Source organism: Macrotis lagotis, chromosome 3 (genome assembly GCF_037893015.1).
Source record: "Macrotis lagotis isolate mMagLag1 chromosome 3, bilby.v1.9.chrom.fasta, whole genome shotgun sequence".
Taxonomy (NCBI): Eukaryota; Metazoa; Chordata; class Mammalia; order Peramelemorphia; family Peramelidae; genus Macrotis; species Macrotis lagotis.
Window position 1 is genome coordinate 226,341,166 of NC_133660.1, and position 22,456 is coordinate 226,363,621.

At 42.7% G+C, this 22,456-nt stretch overlaps 1 protein-coding gene and 1 long non-coding RNA gene across 8 annotated transcripts in view; one reads left to right on the forward strand and one right to left on the reverse strand.

Annotated features, from left to right (window-relative positions):
• FGFRL1 (fibroblast growth factor receptor like 1) overlaps window positions 1-22,456 on the reverse strand; it is a 229,817-nt gene that overhangs the window by 25,423 nt on the left and 181,938 nt on the right. The gene's annotated exons all lie outside the window — the stretch shown is intronic.
• On the forward strand, window positions 17,601-18,988 carry LOC141518184 (uncharacterized). Its single transcript, XR_012477122.1, has 3 exons — window positions 17,601-17,719; window positions 18,247-18,388; window positions 18,469-18,988. It is a non-coding gene; the product is annotated as an uncharacterized LOC141518184 (long non-coding RNA).

Sequence of the window (22,456 nt, forward strand, 5' to 3'; positions counted from 1 at the left end):
CTCATCCTGCCTTTGACTCTCCTTTGGATGTGCTCTAATTTGCATCTTTCCTAAAATACATTGCACATAGAGGGATACAAATCTCTAGAGATGATCAGACCAGAGTAGAGGACTATGGAGCTAATGATTCCCTCCCTCTGGAAACTGTGGTTCTTCTGATGCAGCCCAACGTGGCATCTGCTCTTTTGGTTGCCAAGTTACCCTGTTGATTCATACTGACTCATGTCCAGTAAGAGGCCCTTTTCCAAGGCTAGTGGGCATCATCCCTCTCACCCTGCTGACCTGGCAGTGGTCAGCACCCCAATGAGCATGCTAATATGGTGCACACAGCTTGTTTTCCATGATAAATCTGACTTCAGAGCTGGCTGACTGCTCCCTTGCAAATGGGGTAACTGGAGACAGCCCGTCCCGCCTGGGGAAGAATTCCAGAATTATTCACACATGTTCTCCATGAAATTCACTCTGTGAGGGTATGGAGATGAACTCCCAGACATTGCCAATGGCTTGACAACCACTGGCATCTTCTCCTTCCTCTAGAAGGGGATGAGTTCTAGAAGCGAAATCTTGGAGAGGCTGGATTGTTGGGAAGAACCTCTAGGTCAGTCAATCACCACTTAAACAATCATAATCACTTGGATTTATATGGCATTTTATACTTTTCAAAATACTTTCCTCCAAACCATCCCATGAGAAGGCTATCATACCTATTTTAATACTATTGTGCTGTAAGAAATGATGAAAGAGATGAAAAGAAATTTGGGAGGTTTCATATGAACCAATGAAGAGTAAAGTGAGCAGAACCAGGAGAACAATTTACACAAGGATCACAGTATGTAAAGATAAACATCTTTGAAAGACTTGAGAACTCCTGTCAATGCAATAACTAACTACATCCTCCAAATCACTCAAGTTGAAATCTCAGAATTATTCTTGACCTTGCTGTCCAACGATGCATTTCAGCAATGACCCTCCAAACCAGACTTCTTCTTACCCTCTTGGAATAGGCCTTTATCCTCTCTCATTTGAACTACTGAGAAGGCTTAATTGATCTCCCTTCCTCTCTTTCCTCTTTCTAGTCAGTGGGTTACTAGGATGACAAAATTATCTTCTACCAAAATGCACAGGTAGGACTATGGCCTTCTCCTGCTCAAAAGCCTTCAGGGGTTCCCTAGTGCCAATCTGGCATTCAAGTTCTTCTATGATCAGACCCCAACCTATACAGCTTTCTTTCATTTTTGTTCCCTCACCTTCTAGTGTTCTTTTGCAGCTGATAAAGACTGCTAATGGTTCTTCTGTCTTGCCTTGCCCACTTCTGACTCCATAGTTATACAAACCATTTGGCATATTTTCTCTTTCATGTACTTTTGGAAATTCTTTTCTTCCTTAGATATCTAATATGGGTGTTCCCTACTTCATGAAACCATCCCTGATCTGCTTAATTTGAGGGATCTCAAATTTTTCTAGAGTATTTTATTTGGATTCCTTTTTTTTAGGGTTTTTTTTGCAAGGCAAATGGGGTTAAGTGGCTTGCCTAAGGCCACACAGCTAGGTAATTATTAAGTGTCTGAGGTTGGATTTGAACCCAAGTACTCCTGACTCCAGGGCCGGTGCTTTATCCACTACACCACCTAGCCATCCCATTTGGATTCCTTCTTTACCTTCTCATCACATCCTACCCTACAAACAAGCAATATTGTTTATTTGGCTATATATTGAATGCCCCACCATAGACTTAGCTGCCAACTGGTTAGGCAAGGATGCTCTTTGAAGGTAGAGGCTATTTCATTTCTGCCTGGCACCTTGCATAGTGCCTGGCTTATGGATACTTGATGAAGTTGGAGAAATGGAGCTTTCTGACTCTGGAATGATCCAGAAGAGAAGAAGCAGCAAACAGGATTATGAGACCCAAGGAGATAACATGGTATTTGTCTCTAGTCTCTGATTTCCCATACCAAAACATCATTTTCCTTCTTGATCTATTAGAATGTAGGCACTTAGAGTCAGGAGTACCTGAGTTCAAATCTGAACTCAGACATTTAATAATTACCTAGCTGTGTAACCTTATGCAAGTTATTTAACCCCATTGCCTTGCAAAAAAAACAACAAGAAAAGAATGCAAGCACCTTGAGGGCAGACTTTTTGTACATGTAACCTCAGCATTTAGCTGTGTTAAACAAATAGGAAGCACTTCATAAATGCATTTTCATTCATCTTTTCATTCTCCTCCTTTCCCTGGTTCTCCTTGCAGTTGGAGAAAGCACATGTCCTGGCCCTTCCCTAAGGCTAAGGTACTTTGAGTTCTGTGGGGCTTTTATTTGGGAAGGAGTGGTCTGAACAAGACCCTCTGAGAGGACCAGACTGGTGATGATGTTACACTCATCTCACTCTCTCCAAAAAGTCTCTCCTCACCACAAGAATGCCACAATGATCTTTGGCAGAAGGACACCTGGCAGGCCCAACTCCCACCCAGTCTGTCTCCAGAAGACCTGAGACCTTGGGAATATGCACAGTCTCTGGGGAGGTAAGTGGGTACCTACCAGGGTGGCCAGTACAGGGAAATACTCTGGAATTGTGCAATCACTTGGGGCAATCAGGTGGTGACTCATTGTAACTGGGTTTCCAGGCATTTGTTGTCTTTCATCAGCAGCCACCCGCTCCCCTCGGATGTGAGATCACAGCCAAGGCCCTCCCTGGGATTCAGTCTTTCAAAAATAGGCTGGAAGCTGGCTATCTCTACAAGGCAAGGGATTGGGGCAAGGCAGAGCATAGGAATAACCCATGTCCACACATAGAGAAGATGATTCTGCAGGACCAGCAGATTGATGCCACTGGGTGAAGAATTGGGTGGCATCCCAAAGCTACCCTGGCTGAAAAGGACCAGAGAGATCATCTAATTTGAGCACAAATTTAATTTTACAGATAGGAAACTGAGGTCCAGAGAAAGGAAATGACTTAGTCAATGTCATATAACCCTAATTCTATCCCTTTATTAGACTTCTCCCTGGAATCCCTAAAATGGAAGATTCTGTTGCTCTCTTGATCACAGGGTTAGAGGAGGTCAAACAAGCCTTTAATTTGGTCATCTTCTCCCAAGGTCTCATCATTGCACTCCAAGATGGCATCCTCCAACGTGTATCTTTCCCTGTCCCCATCCTCATTGGACATGTGTTGTCACAGTTATGTCACCAGCACATACCATAGGATTTGAGGTAAGGAGATCAAGTCCTGGCTCTGACATTTTACTGGCTGTGGGACCTTTTCAAAGTCTAGAATATAGCATTAAAAAGATTATTCATAATCAGCCTGAAAAGAAGGCAGTGACCACCAAGAATTAGTGTTGACTTCATCAAGAATACCCCCAATCCACTTTTAAGCATCCCTTTATGTGTTCTCTTCCTATGTTGAATGTAAGTTTCTTGAGGGCAAGGACTGCTTTCTTTTTTACTTGCACAATGCCTGATACAAAGTAAGTGATTAATAAATCTATTTATTTACATTATCTATCTACCTATCTACCTAAATAGGCCCAAATGTTTGGACTGAATCAAAAATTTAAGAGGGATAAATGTAAAGTCTTACCTGGGTTCAAAAAAATCAACAAATAAACATGGGAAAGATATGGCAAGATAACAATTTAAATAAGATTTTAGTGAATTATAAGATCTGTATGAGTCTACAATAATATATTACATACCAGAAAATGGATGATGTCTGAGACAGTAACGAGACAAATAGTATCACAGAATAAGATTGGAATAAACTTCCTATACTCTGCCCTGGTCAGGCAACATATAAAATATTTTTATTCGATTTTCAGAAGGGACAGTCTGAACAAGACTCACTTTTTTAGGAAGGAGACTGATAAACTGGGCAGAGTCTAGAGAAAGGCATTAAGATCATGTCATATGATGCTCAGTTGACGGAACCAGAGACATTTAGACTGGTGGGCTACATGGTGGAATGGGAGATCAGAGTTTCATGTTATGTGAAAGCCAGCAGAGACTTGATCTGCTTGAACAAGGGGATTACAAAGAAGCAAATTTGAAGTCTGATACAAAGAAAAACTTTAACAATTAGCAAAGGCTACCCACTGAGGTAATAAGTAGCAGGTTTCCCATCAGCCCCACCCAAATAAAGGTATTCAAGAAAAGACAGATCGCTACTTTTCAGATAGAATATAGAGGGGATTTTTATCCTTCTGTGGATTGGATTAAGTGACCCCTTAAGTATCTTCCAACTCTTAAGATTCCATAATTCTACTCTTTCCACTACCCTGAATTCTGGGGATCCACAATTAAATGTTGTACAGGCAGAAACACCAACAACTGGTAATAGGTTGATAATAATTTATGGATACATAACACTTCACATCTGCTATCTCACTTAAGACTCCCAACAACACTTAGGGATAGAGTATATTATCAGACCCATCACACAGATATGAAAACTGAAGCCAAGAGAGAAGAGATAGCAAATAAGAACAGAAAGCTTTGATTTCCCAATCCAAATCTGGTGCTCTTTCCATTGTATCAGTCTTGTCTCTGAATCCTTGTGTTATCTGGGGAATTATTAAACTGAGATCAAAAAGCATCCTGAACATGAAGAAAACTGATTCAAGTCTGCCAATAGCAGGTCTGGAGTTGGAACAAGGAGAATGTGAAGAGACAAAGAGACATAGACACAGACACGTAAAGAGTCACATAAGACAGACAGAAGAAAGATGAGAGAAATACAGAGACATATTTTCAGAGCAATTGGTAAAGATGTGACTGCTTAATCCATGATCAGTTTACAATTATCCTTTGCAAACTTTGCAAAGGGAATTAGGGGAAATATTTATATTCAATCAAATTAGCCTTTCAATGTGAGCCCCACTGTTTTCCCTCCCCAAGTCTCTAGAAAGAGAAATATTACTTAGAGGCTAGGTGGAAGAAGGATCTTGGACAATCAGAGAAATCCTCAAACAGTCTGATGTCGATGATGATGTCTGTCCTCTGTTCTCGAAGAAGACCATGACATCAGGGAAGGCGATACCATGACAAGCATATGAATTGATGGGGGGGGGGGGTGCTGTACCAAGACACCAGTCTCACTTTCTCCTTCAGAGCCATCTGAGTCCAGTGGCCAGATATGAATCAGGGCAATTGGAGATGGCCTTGGATGGGAGGTAATCAGGGTTAAATGATTTGCCCAAGGTCACATAGCTAAGTAAGGGTCAAGTGTCTAAGCCTGAATTTGAACTTCTGTCCTCCTGACTCCAAGGTCAGGGCTCTATCTACTGTGACACCTAGCTGCACCAATAGCCTAGTGCCTCATCAAATACCCTTTTCAGAAGAGGCTTGGGGCTTAGCCAACAGAGGGTAGAATAGCAAGAAGCAGTCACATTCTTATTCTACCTACTTATACTATCATAGGACCTAGTGCTGGGAGGATCTTTCAAGATGGCTTAGTCTAACCCTCTTATTCTACACATGAAGAAGCAGAAGCAAAGGCAGGTGACCTAATTTGTACAATATAACAAAGGTAGTTAAGTGAAATCCAAATGAAATACTCTTGCCCCTGCATTATACCTGAGGGCTGCCAGGATATGCCGTCATAACACTGGAAATGAGGTAGAATTTGGAATTATGACGATTAATGATGATGACTGTCCATGGCTTTGTATCAGAAAGAGGGAAATCTAGGCAGTGCCTTATTATAGATATCAGCTATGTGGAGAGAGCACTAAAGGGAGCCTAAAGGACCTGGATCATATCCCAACTAAGATGCTTACTAGTTGTGAAACTCTGCATACATCATTTAACCAAATTTTCTGTGCCTCAGTTTGTTCATTTGTAAAATGGGAAAGTTGGACTTACTGTCCTTTCTCTATGGTCCCTTCCAGCTCTAAGTCTATCTTCCCGTGATGAAAGAAGGAGCATGGCGGATGGAGTTTCATATTTGAAGTAAGGTAGCCTGGGGTTCAAAGCCCACCACAGAACTGGACAAGCCTGGACAAGCCACATCTCTTCAGCCTCCTGTTGTCCAGTTCCATCTGTAAAATGAGCAGGCTGGACTGGATGACCCCTAAGATTCCTTCCAGTTCTAAATTTATGATCTTATGATTAAATATAAATTTGGAGCTTCCTTAAAGTGAAGGAGACTGAGCCAGGTATTGTGGAATGACCAATAAGGTCAGGCCTAGATACCTACAAATACCCAAGCAGCATAGTGGGAGAAAAAGTGAGAATCCTCACTGGAAGCTGGGTGTTGGGAGCCTCTCCAACCTGACAAGGGTCTTGGGCCAAACCAAATCCCAGGAATAAAAAACCCCATAGGACAGCTGGGAAAGTTTAGGCACACCTAATCTGGGACTGGCATGTTTTCCTGTATCCACCTCTACCAACCTTCCATGAGGATGATATTATAAGGACACTCTTCTTGTGGAGAAAGGTCCTCACACACATGTGGCCTAGAGCATGTAGGGATAGGAAAAGAGGGAGCAGATGGCTAAGAGGGGCATGCAGATGAGCTGCCAGGAGCAGAAGGGGAAGGGTCATTTGGACCCTGGGCCCAGGGGTTCAAACAGGCTTGGAAGCCATGGGAGATGAAGAGGTCTTTAAACCTGGGTCTGCCAGGCTAGTGATGAGGGAAGGGTCAGAAAGAAGCAAAGAAGTCTAGGTCTGAAAAGCAGCAGGGAGAATCTAGGTCAAGAAGCAAGAATCCTTGCCCTGTGTATAGTAGGCCCCCTGGAAATACAAGTAGAATGAATATTTTGCTTTCCAGTCTCAGTGTCTGAGACTTGTGGCAGAGCATGCCTCACCAGACTTACCTTACAAATGTGCAAAGTGAGGTTCAGACAATTTAAGAGACTGGTCCTGGGTCATCAGAGTGGAATAATGGCCAAAATGGGGAAGATTCAGCCAAAGCCAAGAGCCCCCTTAGGACATCAGATTATCCAACAGAGCTTCCCATGATGGATACTACTTCCCAGGGAGGAATTTCTAAGCCGACACTTTGTGTAAATAACATTGCTTGCTTTAAATAAGTTCTCTGGCACAGTCCTTACCAGCCCAGCCTCCCCTATCTTCCTTTCCCTTCCCTTCTCTTCCCTTTCTTCCCTTCCCTTCCACTTTCTCCTATCCTATTTTATCTTATAGATCAGACAAAGTTGGAATAAAACACCAGAATTTGAAAGAGTCCTTGAGATCACCTAGTATCAACACTGTCTTTTAATAAAGGGATAAACTGAAGCCTAGAGAAAGGAAATGATTCACTCAAGGCCACAGTAACAAGAGTCAGGACTCAAAGTCTCCATACTCCCAATTTAGTGCAATCAAAAAGGAACCAGATCTCAAGTCTGAAAACTTGCATTAAAATCCTACTAATTCTACTCTCTACCTGGGTAAATTTGAATCAATTCTTTTACTTCTTTATGCCTCAGTTTCTTGATCTGTAACATAAGGAGAATGGATTAGATAACCTGTAAGGACCCTTAAGAGGCAGCTAGGTGGTGAAGAGGCCAGGAGTCAGAAAGACCCAAGTTCAAATCCAACTTTCAGATACTTACCAGCTGTGTGGTCTTGGGCAATTCACTTAACCCTGTTTGCCTCAGTTTCCTCATCTATAAAATGAACTGGAGAAGGAAATGGCAAACCATACCAGTATCTTTGCCAAGAAAATACCAAAGAGTCACAGAGAGTCTACAACCGAAAAAAGACAACTACAAAAAGTCTCTTCCTTTTCTAATATTTAACAGTATCAGACACAGAATAGGTGCTTCACAAGTGTCTCTTAACTTGATTTTCAATGATCATAACAGGTGTACTTCATTCCTTTCTTAAAATGAAAACAAATTTCAGAAAGTTTAGAAAAGAGAGAGCCTCAAACACAAACCCCTGCTAAGAACGGATCTATAAGAACCCTAGGCTTATAGAACTCACATAGGAAATCCACATTCAAGGCTTTCCATATAGTCTAATCTCATAGTATCCATCTTGCTAGATCTACGAGTCTTCCCAAAAATCAGTCTCTTGTCAAATCCGTCTCCTCCAGGAAGTTTTCCCTGATAGCATGGTATGGCAAAAATCAGTTAAGAGACTTAGAGTCAGGAGACCAGATGCCAGGCCTAGTCTCAACATTTTCAAGCATCTCACCTCAAAGAAGTCTTTTAATTCTCTGATGATCAGTTTTCTCACTTCTAAAATATGAATAATAATTCCATACACTTTCTCCTTGGTCATACAACATCAATAATAGGAGTTAAATATCCATTCTCATTATTGAGCGTTCACTCTACACCAGGGGCAGGATGTGGCATTGCCAAGGCAACCAAAGGCAAAACTTGACATTCAATAAATCTAAGTTTTTTTAGGGGGTGAATTAATTAAATGTTTGACCACATATAGCCCACAAATATTATAAATATCCAAATGGCAGAAAAAAGGTTTCCCATCCCTCCTCTACACTGTAACCCTAGACCAGAAACAGAATTATCCCATCTTCACTTGGGTCACTGGTGTACAATGCCAGCCAGTCGTTGAGTTCCTGAGCCCAGGGACCCCTGAGAGAGACACTTTGAAACAGAGAAAAGAGGCAGATCTTGAAGTCAGTGGCCCTGATTTTGAATCTTCATACAGCTACTACCTGTAACCTAGCTAGCAAAAGTTCCCTAACCTCTTAGGATTTCCATTCTCCTTAACTGGAAGAAGAGGGAAGTAGATGAGATGACCTCCACCAGCTCAAAATTCTTCATCTCCAGTTCCTACAGTTCCTCCATCAGGCAAACATAAGACCTCAGGGAAGAGACCAGTGACAATAACCCAAGGCAATGAATGAAGCCTATTGCCCAAAATGCTGAGATTCTTAAACTTTTTTGGGTCATGGACCCCAATGGCAGTCTGGTGACTCTCTTCTTCCCAGAATAATGTGTCTTGTCTACATTCACAACTGAAGGAAATGCTTTATTGGAGCAAGAGGTTAGGAAAAATAAAGATGTAATTTTATTTTCTTCATCCCTAAAATCAATCCAAAGACTTTAGACTAAGAATCCCTCTCCCCTAATGCAACTCAAAAATGACTGAGTGCTTCCTCTGGACTCTACTCCATCCCCTGACCCCTCAAACCTAGCATAGCACAGCTGTGCATTTTGTTGCCATTGTTATTGTTGCTCAATTATGTCTGACTCTTTATCACCCAACAGACATACTAAACAGGGAGTTTTCTTAGCAAAAATACTAGAATGGTTTGCCATTTCCTTCTCCAGTGAATTAAGGCAAACAGGTGAAATGACTTGCCCAGGGTTACACAGCTAGTAAGTGTAAGGTCAAAATTTAATTCAAATCCTCCTGACTCCACACCCGGTGCTCTATCCACTATGCCACATAGCTGCCTCCCATATGTGGCTTGGTGCTAACTAACTGACCAATCATGAATTGTTTTTTTTTTGACTGAGGATCACAAAGGGGCAAAGCCTGCCAGTCAGTCAATCTACACTTATGAAGCACCTACTATTTGCCAGACACTGTGTGGAGTGTCTGAGACCTCCCAGGAAGCCTCTGGTCTGGCTTATCGCTCACATACATCTCTGAGCTGATTCATCTCCAAATGCATCTGTCATATAAAGCCCACAACCATCAAAAGTCTTTCTCATCCCACTGGTTGCAGAGCTGACGCGCCATCCAGAAAAAGGAACTGGGCATTCGAGGCCTGGGAGAAGCTTTAAACTTAGAAACTGGCCTAAGAGCCTGAAGTTTCCTGGCAGCTCCATTAAGGTCACTACGTTCCAGGTGTCACCTGGCAAAGGCTCCATGTCGTCACCCGGGAGGAGCCAAGCCCACGTGTTTCTGGAGCGCCAGGGCTGCCGGGCCAGATGAAAGAGCCAGAGAAAAGGCCAGGGCTCAGCTAGGACCTATTAAGGACTGGGGTCCTTTTATCTCTGGTGAGGGCAAAGTGGTGACTCAGGATCTGGGTGAGGAATCTGCCCAGAATTCTTCAAATATCAGCAGGACCTCATATCCCAGGCAACTAAAAAGTGACCGCCCAATATAGCCCAAACTCTCCTGTCTCCTTTTGGAGGAAAAAAACCCAAGGCCCCCCAAAAGGGAGGAATATTCCCATGATCACACAGGCAATAGAAGCTGACTCAAAATTTGAACCAAGGTCCTCTGATGACAGGTCCAGAGTCCTTTCCATTTATTGCCTCCTCTTGCCTTATTGTGAAGGAATTTGGAAATGTGTTTAAGGAAGACTTTTAGCTCCTTAGAGGTAGGGGCTGATTTGTATTTCTCATTGTACTCCCGCAGTGCTAAGTATAGGGTTCTACATAAGTGAACTTAGGAAATGAATAAACCTATGAGGTCTAGGGCTGGACCAGTTAATCTAGAGACAATCTAGTATAATACTTTCATTTGACAGTGGAAGAAGTTGAGGTCTAGAAACGAACAATTACTTTTCCAAAACTAAGAAGTACCCAAGTACTCAGTCTTCTTGATTCCAACTGCAATTGTCTACCCATGACACCACACAACTTAGAAGGGATCTCAAAGCTCTATCAACAAGTCCGGTTCTTTTATTTAATATCTCAGAAAATGGAAGAGCAGACAGAGAAAGACTGTTCTGCAAAGTTACTCAGGGAGTGGATGGCAATCAAGTCTAGGACTCAGCTATCTGAGTCCTGATTAAGGGACTAATGTGATGGGTGGAAGGGCAACTCAGATGGCTGCCCTCATACTCAACACTTTTCTCCATTCTCTGCCTTCTCACTCATTCAAATTTTTAAGGAATGCCTATGTGATTTAAAAACAGATACATTTCAGGCTCCCACAATAACCTATGGTTATTCCTTTCTCCCATCAAAACAATAGTCTCTAGGTGTGTGTGTGTATATGCATGCATGCATGTGAGTGTATGTGAGTATCAGTGTGCATATATGTGTGTGAATGTGCATGTGTGTGAAAGTGAACTCATGCAAAGAGTAGACTCTCTCTTTAATCACCCACTCCCCACCCCAGGACCTACAAACAGACACATTCCCAAATGAGCTCAAGCAGGAAGGCAATGGGGAGGGAGGGAGAGAAGGAAGGAGAGAGGGAACACTGCTGGGCCTCTATGCTACATTCCTACAAGTCCTGGCTGCCCAGTCCAAGCAGAGCTGGTCCCAGAATTCTTTACATTCTCTCTCTAGCAGCTGCACAATGGAGTGGTTCTTCCCTTCCTCCCTCCCTGGGCTGATGCTCTGAAGCAAGAGGAAATGGCTCCTAGGCCAACCCAAGGCCAAAGGGCTATTTTTAGGGGTGGTGGGTGGAAAGAGAGATTGGGGTACAGAGACAGAAAAGACACAGATAGGAAAGTCAGATGAAAACAGATGACAAAGAGAGGGCATTGAAAGGTAAAGACAGAGACAGAATGATGGTGAGACACAAGAAGCAGAAGAGAGGCAAAGATTATAAAAGAGAGATGGGGAAGGGGAGGCCATTTCAAATGGAAACAGTGGCTTAAAAGAATGGAGAAGATTACAAAAACTGGAAAACAATGAAGGAAGAATTGCAGACTTCAGGAATAGCAAAGACAGTGGGGAGAAGGGCCCAACTCTGCTGGGTGTCTCATTGTCTTGAAAAACAACTCCCATCAAAGGGCTCTCTTCTTCCCCCCTGTATCTCAGACTACTGGTGCTCTTCTTGCCTTTCCATCTTTCTTCAGTCTATCATAGGACTGAGCTAGAAGAGAACTTAGAGATCATCCTGGGGGCTCTAAACCTGGGGGGTCAAAACAGTTTTTAATAATCCTTAATGTATCTCAAGTATAATTGGTTTGCTTTGTAATCCAATGGACTTTATTTTGTTCATTTAAAAACATTAGTCTGAGATGGGTGATAAGTTTCCAGGCGGCCCAGGATAAAGCACCCACCTTGGAGTCATGAGTACCTGGGTTCAAATACAGTCTCAGACACTTACTGATTACCTAGCTGTGTGGCCTTGGGCAAGCCACTTAACCCCATTTGCCTTGCAAAAAAAATAAAACCTAAAAGAAACGAAGAATCTCTGGTCTAATCCAATCCTCTCTTCTAAGAGAGGAGAGAAAAACAGGTTCAGAAGCTAAATAACATTCATAAGGACACACAGATGATAAGCTTGGATTTGAAACCAGGGGCTCTGGGTTTCTGTGATTCTAACCCCAAGTCTCCCAAGAACAATGACTAGGTTGCATCTATCTTTTTATCCCCGGTATTGAGGATAGTAGATTACATATAGCAGATATTCAGGAAGGAAGGAAGGAAGGAAGGAAGGAAGGAAGGAAGGAAGGAAGGAAGGAAGGAAGGAAGGAAGGAAGGAATTTAATAGAATTCTAACTACAGTAACAAAGTCATCAAAGAGAGATTTCTGAGCAGAGGAATCTCCCCAAAAGTGCCTTCCATCTCTTCCACTCCATACTTTATACTCTCACCCTCATCCTCTCCCCATATCCTTGTGAATGTGTCTGTATCAGGGCAAGATTTTCTCTATGGCTGAAGAGCAGGTCCCAGAGAAGGGGTCTGTGGTGGCTCCCATTCCTAACTCTGCTATTGTCATCATTGAATTCTCTCTGGACACGAGGACAGCAAAGAAGGCAGCTGGGAGCCAGAAGGAGAGAGGGGAGCCAGGACTGAGGAAATACCTAGTGTTTGCTTAGGCTCCATGCCACCAATGAATCCCAGATGTTGGCTTAAGCCATCACATTCTGCTGGGTGCCAGTAGAAACCAACCAAGGTCTTTAGTCAGGCAAGGCTGTGACCCAAGCTGTCTGATAAGCTCCAAATTCTAAGCCTTACTGGCATCTGCCAAGGAAAGGGTGCCTCCCATCAATGCCAAACCTATGAGTGTTAGCCTGGCATTCAGATCTCCTTTGGGGGGGGGGTGTTTATGCAAGGCAATGGGGTTAAGTGACTTGCCTAAGATCACACAGCTAAGTATTTATTAAATGTCTGAGACCAGATTTGAACTCAGGTCCTCCTGATTCCAGGGTCGGTGCTCTATCCACTGTGCCATCTAGCTGCCCCTTTAATCTGGCACCAATCCACCTTTCCAGCTACTTCCCCCTCAGGCATCCTATGTTCCAATCTGAAGAGGCAACTTGCTACCCCCTCCAGGCTTTCTGTCTAACTATGTCCCCCTATACCTAGGACAACCTACCCCATAGTTTTACTGCTGAAATTCAATTTCTATGATACCCAAACCAAAAGTGTAAGTCTCTAGAGAGAAAAAGCAAAGAAAACCTTTAGAAATCAAGTCTCACCCCTTCAACTAAGGCTCAGAGAGGAGAATAAACTTGTTCTGGATCACCCAGCTGAGCCCGAGAGACAGGAGGGGAACCCAAGTTCTCTACCTTCAACAGTCCCAGAACCTTCTCCTCAGAAGCACTACTCTCTGCCTCCCTTCTGTGCCTTCACACATCCTAACTAGTCTTTGTTCCCATCTTAGGAAGCTCCAAGTTCCCTGACAATGTGAACCCAGTTGAAGCCATATGGGCCCGCTCCCCAGGTCATGCAGAGATTGACATTTGTACCCAGTGGCACCTGAATACAAGATCATATGTAGAATAGGTGCCTGATAAATCTTTGTTGATTGGGAAGAACCTTCTCTATGATGGCCTGGGACAAGGCACTTCTCTGGGACACACAAGTGATTTTTAAAAGAAAGGGTTTTTTAGTCCCTGTGCCACATTGGTGACCCATCACTAGAATCTTTCTGGTCTGTTAATGTCCTTTCTAAATTATGGCATCTAGTACTGAATGCAATGATCTGGATAGACATCGCCAGGGAAAAGGCCAACAACAGAAGTATCTTCTGGATCCTTTTGGATACTAAGTCTTTTTTTTTTTTAGGTTTTTGCAAGGCAAACAGGGTTAAGTGGCTTGCCCGAGGCCACACAGCTAGGTAATTATTAAGTGTCTGAGACCGGATTTGAACCCAGGTACTCCTGACTCCAAGACCGGTGCTTTATCCACTACGCCACCTAGCTGCCCTGGATACTAAGTCTTAATTCAGCCTAGGATGCCATCATTTGGGGCCACCATTATCACACTGGAACTCGCAGTCCATTAAAACTTCTAAACCATGTATCTTCAAACTAATTTTTGTCATAGGCACCACTTCTCCTCACAGTGGTCAGATGACCCTATTATTATCATAATAACAAGGGGCGGCTAGGTGGCGTAGTGGATAAAGCACCGGTCTTGGAGTCAGGAGTACCTGGGTTCAAATCCGGTCTCAGACACTTAATAATTACCTAGCTGTGTGGCCTCGGGCAAGCCACTTAACCCTGTTTGCCTTGCAAAAAACAAAAAACAAAAACAAAAAAAAAAACCCATAATAACATTTGTAAACATCCAGAGTAAAAAACAAAGGAAACCAATTATACTGAAATACAGTTTTCAAAATATTAAAAAAGAAAAAAAAAGGTCTTCTACTTTGGGTTAAGAACCCCTGATCTAAATCACTCTCAGACAAATTATCCTGAACCATGGAGAGGAGGCAGCAAGGTATGGAATTCAGAATCTGAAGACTTCACTCTGCTATTTACTGTCTGTGTGACCTTGAAAAAGTCACTCATCTCTCAGTATCTGAGCTTCCTCATGCATAAAACAAAATGGGACTGAACTAGAAAGTCTGTAGTCCTGCCCAGTTCTAGAGCTTTGACTCTGAATTGATTTCATCCCTATGATATCTTATCATCAGATGAGAACTCTGTTGGGAGGATGGAAGAGGCTTCCAAGGGACCATATAAAATTCAAAATCCCAAACTCCAATGATTAGAGTTGAGTAAGTCAGGTTGACAGTTCTCTATCTTTGGGGAAAAAGGAAGGAATCACTCACATACACACACACACACACACACACACACACACACACACACACTCACTATTTTCCAGGCCATTAATATTGCTTTGGTCTCTGAGGACAAGCAGACCCTCCTTTTTTACTAAGGATAGCACCACCTCTTTACACCCTTGATCCTATCTTTTCCCATCTCTGTTAAGAGTTTGTCCTTTGATCAGAACCATTGCCCTACTCCCCTCTCTTCCCCTTCACTCTTATCTTCAGTCTCCTTAGCTGCTCTTGGCTCTGACCTGTGTAGACAGACCCAAATCACTTCCTTCTTTAAAAACCCTTGACTTGACCTCCCCATCCCCTCAAGTTATCATCCTATATCTCTCCTTTCTGTCACAGCCAAACTCCTAGAAAGTTGTCTACACTCTTGATTCCATTTTCCCACCTCCCACTCACTTCTTGACTTCTTATCATCTATCTTCCAAGGATAGCTTTCAACTGAAGTTGTTCTCTGATGACGTCCAGGAAACTCTTAACTGCTCCATTCTCGGGGTCTCTCTACAATGTTGTCCCTTCCAACTCCTAAATACCCTCTCTCTTCATTTGGTATTTGTGACTTGAATTCTGTCTCTGGGTGTGCTTGCCATTTCATTAGCTCTATCACCAAGGTTCTGTCCTGATCTCATCTCCCTACTCTCTCTCTGTGACCTCATCTCCTCCCATCAGTCCAATAGGCATCTCTATGCAGATGGCTCCCTAATCTATATAGCCAGCCTTCCTCTCTCTCCAGTCAAACATGAAATGGTCATCTGTCTGCCTGAGATCTCTACCTGGGTGTCCCACTGGAATTTCAAATGCATTCCATCCAAAACAGAACTCATTATCTTCCCAAATTGCCCCTTCCCAAACTCCTCCACTTTTTTGTGTTGATGATATCAAGCATCCTCCCAGCCAGCCTAGTTATACAACTTTGGGGACATCAATCACTTTGTCCCTTTCCTTACTCCTACCCCCCCCCATTTAATCAGGTGCCGAGTCAAACATAAACTCTTTGACAGAAGGAATTGTTTTATCTCTTACCTTTATAGCACATGTACATAGGTTTTAATTGAACTTTGGGGTTTTTTGTTTGTTTTCCTTTTGTTTTTTCAAGGCAATGGGGTTAAGTGACTTGCCCAAGGCCACACATATCAAATGCCAGTTCAAATTTGAACTCAGGTCCTCTTGACTCCAGGGCCTGCACTCGATCCACTGAACCACTAGCCCCAATGTTTAGTATAATGCAGTTAGTCTATACGGAAAAAATGTTTGATGCACCTAGACATTTTTCTCAGAGAACTCCCCATCATGGGGGAGACAAAGTAGGAAGAGATCTAGGCTCTGAACTTGGAGAGTTCAGACTCTGGGGAGAGAGAGAATAATTCACAAATATTCACAGAACAATTGCTGTCTTATATTGTTTGCCATCTCGGATGGTGGAACTCAATTTAAAAAGACAAGAATGAGGGGTAGCTAGGTGCAGTGGATAGAACACCAGCCCTGGAGTCAGGAGCACCTGGGTTCAAATCCAGCCTCAGACACTTAATAATTACCTAGCTGTGTGGCCTGGGGTAAGTCACCTAATACCATTGCCTTGCCAAAAATCCCAAAACAGAGAAGAAAAGAAAGCTAAAAATAAACAATGAATTTTAAAATAGAAATGATAAAAACCATAAATATTTACACAGCATCTATTATGCCCTTTGGGAAGGCCAAGGTGGGGGGAGGGGTATAGAAAGAACACCAGATTGGGAGAGTTAGACCTAGTTCTCAGTGTGTCATTAAGTAATTGTGTGATCTTGGAAATGTCACTGCCTTCAACTGGGTATCAATCACCCAGTAAAATGAGGTGGGGCTAGACTAGTGATCTTTAGAGCTCCTTCTCCTGACTGATTCTTTTATGAAGTCGAGTTTGTGCCTTTCAGTTTTGGCAGGGAGAGGGGGTCTGTCTCTGGCTACTCAAGAGTCTGTAATTTCCCCTTCTTATCTCTGTTGGGCCCAACCCCCCAACAATGTCCAGGCCCCATGCACACCACTCACCCCCTCCAGTTTGAGCATCCTTGGGATATTCCCAGTGACACATACATAGGGAAAATCAGCCCCATCCCTGGGGCACTTAGGATGCCAAGAGGAGGAGAGGTTTGAGTGGCCTTTTCTAACATTTGTAGCTGCTAGGGCGTCACAATGACGGAAGTCTGGGCCTGGGTTGGGGAGTCCTTGGGAAAGAGAAGAAGTGGGCCTCCCCACTCCCTTTCTCTCCTCTCCCTTCCCCTCCCCTCCCCTCCCCTCCCCAGCCCAGCCCAGTCTAATCCTCCACGGGCCAGCAACCTTGGCCTATGTGTCTGTTTTGAGTAGGAGAGGGAGGAGAAATCAATCACCCTTCTAACCACTGACAAATATTCAGGGCAGCTGAATATTTCAGGATGGGAGAGAAAATCACAGTTATATAAACACATGTTCTGGCTGCCCATCCCAGTCACACTAAATTACAAATGCCCTTCAAGCAATAAGTATGTATTAATCACCCACTGTGTACCCAAGGTTCTGCAAGGCCATGGGATCCAAGGACAGACAAAAAAACCCACCTCTGATCACAACCAAGCTACCATTTTGAACCAGAGTAACCTTCCCTCAACCTCTTCCCTGTTACCCTCCCAAAGAAAGATCACAAGTTGTTCTGAAATGGAGTCAAACAAAATAAGGTCAATATTGATCAATGGTGATGAGAAAGGGCAGAGGGCAGGAGGCAGGGGATAGAGACCAGGGTCAGGACAGCATAGGAGGGCGGAAGCCCTGAGATGGGTGGGAAGTTTTGGGGTACTGAGAGTTCTGTGGATCAAGAGGAATGAGGATCATGAACCCCTGTTTTACACAAGGGACAGAAGAATGATAAAGTGAGTATGAGTGTGTATGGGGGGGGAGTATGCATGCCTAACTATGATTTCATTAAGTGTATATTAGTGTTTATCTCTGATTAGGTTTTTGTCTGTCTACCCTTGTAGAACTGCAAATAAATAAATAAATGTATGTTGATTGTCTATTCCTTATATGCTGCTATAAATATATGTATGGACATGGATTAGATATATATGAGTATAAGCTCATGAGAATTTGCAGTCCTGTACATGTCGGTACAAGATGAACAAGGTCCAAGGAAGAAGGAAGAGAGGGAGCATAAGATTGACTTTTGAAGGGTCAAAAGATTGGCCATGCTTAGAAAATTGTAGTCTTAATATGATGCCCAAAAATTTGTTGTTGGGTTGTATTTTTAATTTCAATAACCATATTTCAATATAATTGATTTCTTTTGTAATCTCTCTCTCTCTCTCTCTCTCTCTCTCTATATATATATATATATATATATATATATATAATTTTATACATTAAAAATATTCAACTTCAATTTGGAATTATGCCAAAGGGCAATAAAAATGTGCATACCCTTTGATCCAGCAATACCACTACTGAGTCTGTACCCTGAAGAGATTATGGAAAAGGGTAAAAACATCACATGTACAAAAATATTCATAGCAGCCCTGTTTATGGTGGCAAAGAACTGGAAAGTGAGTGAATGTCCATCAATTGGGGAATGGCTTATTGAACTGTGGTATATGTATGTGATGGAACACTATTGTTCTATTAGAAACCCGAAGGGATGGGAATTCAGAGAAGCCTGGAAGGATTTGCATGAACTGATGCTGACTGAGATGAGCAGAACCAGAACATTGTACACCCTAACAGCAACATGAGGGTGATGATCAACCTTAATGGATTTGCTCATTCCAAGAGTGCAACAATCAGGGACAATTTTGGAATAGCTGTGGTGGAGAATACATCTGTATCCAGAAAAAGAACTGTGGAGTTTAAACAAAGTTAATTAAAAAAAAAAAACAAGGGGCGGCTAGTGGTGTAGTGGATAAAGCACAGACCTTGGAGTCAGGAGTACCTGGGTTCAAATCCTGTCTCAGACACTTAATAATTACCTAGCTGTGTGGCCTTGGGCAAGCCACTTAACCCCATTTGCCTTGCAAAATAAAAAAAAAAGTTACCTTATTATGTAATTTTGCTATCTCTTATATTTTATTTTTCCTTAAGGATATGATTTCTCTCTCAACACATTCAATTTAGATCAATATATAGTATGGAAACAGATTGCCTGCTGTGTGGGGGTGGGGGAGGGAAGCAAGATTAGGGGGAAAATTGTAAAATTCAAAATAAATAAATAAATTATAAAAAAAGAAAAATATTCTATTTGATGCTTATTTGGGCAAATCATTTAACCCCACTGCCTTGCAAAAACAAATAAACAAAACATTATTCTAAGAAAGGGTATATAGGTTCAACAGATCACAAAGCATTCCATAACATTAAATTAAAAAAAAGATTAAGAATTCTCTAGAAGGTAAGATCTTTTATATAGCAGATTAACAAACCATTGCATTGGTTTGGCCAAAGGTTTCAGAAGTGGGCCCAATTCTGAGTCCCAGTCCCTCCTCCAGGGATGGGTGCTTAACTCCTCTCCCAGAAAAGGAGGCATCTCATAAAAGGATTATTTTACCAAGTGAAAAGGGCCAAAGGTTTTATGCCTCTGACTCCCCAACCAAGTAACATAAAAGAGAAATGAGTTTGGAAATAGGATGGAAACTTCTTTTCTGCATGCTCAGCTCAGTCTTGGCCTGCTCTGATCCAGGCCCAGCCTAATGAGATTGCAGATTTGGAGCCAGAAAAGACCTCAAAGGTCATTCAGTCCAACCCTTTTACCCTAGGGAAGAGGAAGCTGAGGCCCAGAGGCAGGTTTTGAATACATGTCTCTGGATTCCAAATTTAGTCTACTTTGCATTTCAGCACAGAGCCTTGAGCTGCCTCCAGGGCCACTGATAAGACTGGAATTCTGAAAATTTCATCTCACAAAGAGCAACTCAACAGAGAGAGTACACTTAACCTAGAGTAAGGAAGACTCTTGATGGGATCAAATCTTCTGTGAGCATGACTAAGTCTCTATGGAAGCCTCAGTTATCTCATCAATAAAATGGGGGTCATAACAGCAGTAGCTTTTTACAAAACTTACATAATATAGAATAGAACAGAATAATAGAAAGTATTATAATGTAATGCAACTTAAGGTAATGTAATATAGCATAATATAAACATAATGATGTTTGCCCTTTGTTCCCAAAAAAGATCACGGCATCAGGGAGGTGATGCCATGAAATACAAGTGACTTGGGTTTGAGTGACAATAAGTCACCTGCCTCACTTTCTCCTTCAGAGTCATCTGGGTCCAGTGTCCAGATATGAGTCAGGATGACTGGGGATGGTCCTGGATCCCAGACAGTCAGGGTTAAGTGGCTTGTCCAGGGTCACCAAACTAGTGTCAAGTAACTGGGGCCATAGTTGAACTCAGGTCCACCTGAATCCAGGGTCTGGTGCTTGTTTCACTGAGCCATCTAACTGTTCATACACATATATGCCTATATTTACATATACTAAACATATACAAACATGTACCAGTGATAATGTTTTAATCCTGCTCTCAATCATCTCTAATATAGACTATGTTATTAAGACTTGTATCATTATTTGACCGGTGAGAAAGTGAAGCCCAACAAAGTCCAGTGACTTGGCCAAGGTCACATAGTTAGTGGCAGGGTCAAGATTAGAACTACAGTCTTGTAAAATCCAAGTTCACTCTATTTGTACTGTGTCACCCCACTTTGTATCTATACTTCCAGTCCAGTCTGCTCAGTTACAGGAACACAGCCAGTCAGTAGCTCTGTGCCAAGGACCAAAGGCTCCAGGACTCTGTTCGGCTCTGAGATCCTGGGATCCAATGCTGAGCATAGGCCTGGGCTCAGGGGAGGGGGAGGGGTGGTGAGGGGACTGACATTCATACAGCACTGGAAGAATGACACACTTATGTCCTTGGGAAATACTCCTCTTCATTTCCTCAAAATCCATAGCCTAGCGTTCAAGGACTGCCAATGTGTGGCTTAGCTAATATCTCTTCAGCCTTATCTCTCCCTTCCTCCAGAGTCCTTTCTAGAAATACTGGAATGAGGGCTCTTTCCTGATTTCAGCCAGCTTTCTCCCACTTCCCAGCAGCATATAAACTGCATCCTATAAATGAATGAATGAATGAAAAAAAGAAACATAATCCTAAGCTTGTATCCTCTTCTGTTGAAATTCTATTCATCCTTCAAGACTAGTATTCCCAGTGACCAGAAGTCTTCCCTAATTCCATATAGAAGAGATCTCACCCTACATCACTGACCTAAAACAGAAAAAGGGGATCAAGACCCTCAGACATAGCAGGGCTCTCATCTGCTCTCATGTGTCTGGGCAGCTGACTCTTAAGTGCTAACAAACCCTCCCAAAGAGACATCTGCTTCTACTGTGCCCTCAATTTCTCTCCCAGGAAATGAGCCTTTAGAAAAAGTCAGGAAAACTATAAGTTTCCCATATTGAAAAAGATAGAACTAAGGTGATAGTATATCATTGTCTTCAAATTCAGCATGAAATCTGTAAAAGATACTAATCATTTGGGGTCTAGGTATATCCAGGAACCTGGATTCAAGTCCTGTTTCTAACATCAATTTGCTGGCAACCCTGGCAAGTGGAGTGGAGAGAACCCTGTCAAGTCAGAAAGACTTGAGTTTAAATCTGGCCTCAGACATTTCCTAGCTGTGTATAATCCTGGGCAAGACATAACTCTGTCTGCCTCAGTTTCCTCATCCGTAAAATGAACTGGAGAAGGAAATGGCAAACTATTCTGATGTCTGCTAAGAAAACCCCAAATAGTGTCACAAAAGGTCAGACACAACTGAAATAACTAAACAACAACAAACCTTGGCCAGGTCATTTCCTCATTCAGGGATTCGTCCTAGTCTCAATTTCCTCTTCCAGAAAAATGAGAGGCTTGGCTTGGGTGACCCCCTAAGACCCCTTCCAGCTTTAGAACTGATGGTTATATGATCTTATAATCACGACTCTTTTATGAGTCTTAGCTTTCTGCTCTAGAAAATGAAGGGGTTGGACTAAATGGTATCTAATAACTGTAGTAACTGCTCACATTTCTATAGCGGTTTACAAAGTGCATTCCTTATAACCGCCCTGTAAAGGGGGAAGTGCTGGGATTATTATCTTCATTTTACAGGAGGAAACCAAAACTCGGGGAGGTTGAGTGAAGTTGCCCAGGATCTTGGAAATAATAAGTGCCAGAGTTGGGATTTGAACCCAGATCTTCTGAATCCCATGTTATTTCTTCTTCACTGGGCTCTCTCTCATCTCACTACAATCCGACTTTCTGCCACCATATGACTGGAACCTTCGCCAGCCCAGAAACTCGGCTCTCCCTATCTGGAGATGCTGGGCCACAGGCCGACGAGTTCACTGGAACACACTAATGTAAACCACATTGTCCCACTGTACAGCCTCTGGTTTTTTTCCACCCACAACTCAAAGCCCTCAGAACCAGCAGCGGGATCCTTTGCGAGAGCAAACAGATGTTTGCTGGTGGCTGCTGCTCTGGGCGCCTGTGCAGATCATAAAAGAGGAGAAGAGGGATGATCCCTCTCATGTAAAACGCTCCCCCACGCGCCTCGCATCAAATGGCGCTGACGGCGGAACAAGCTG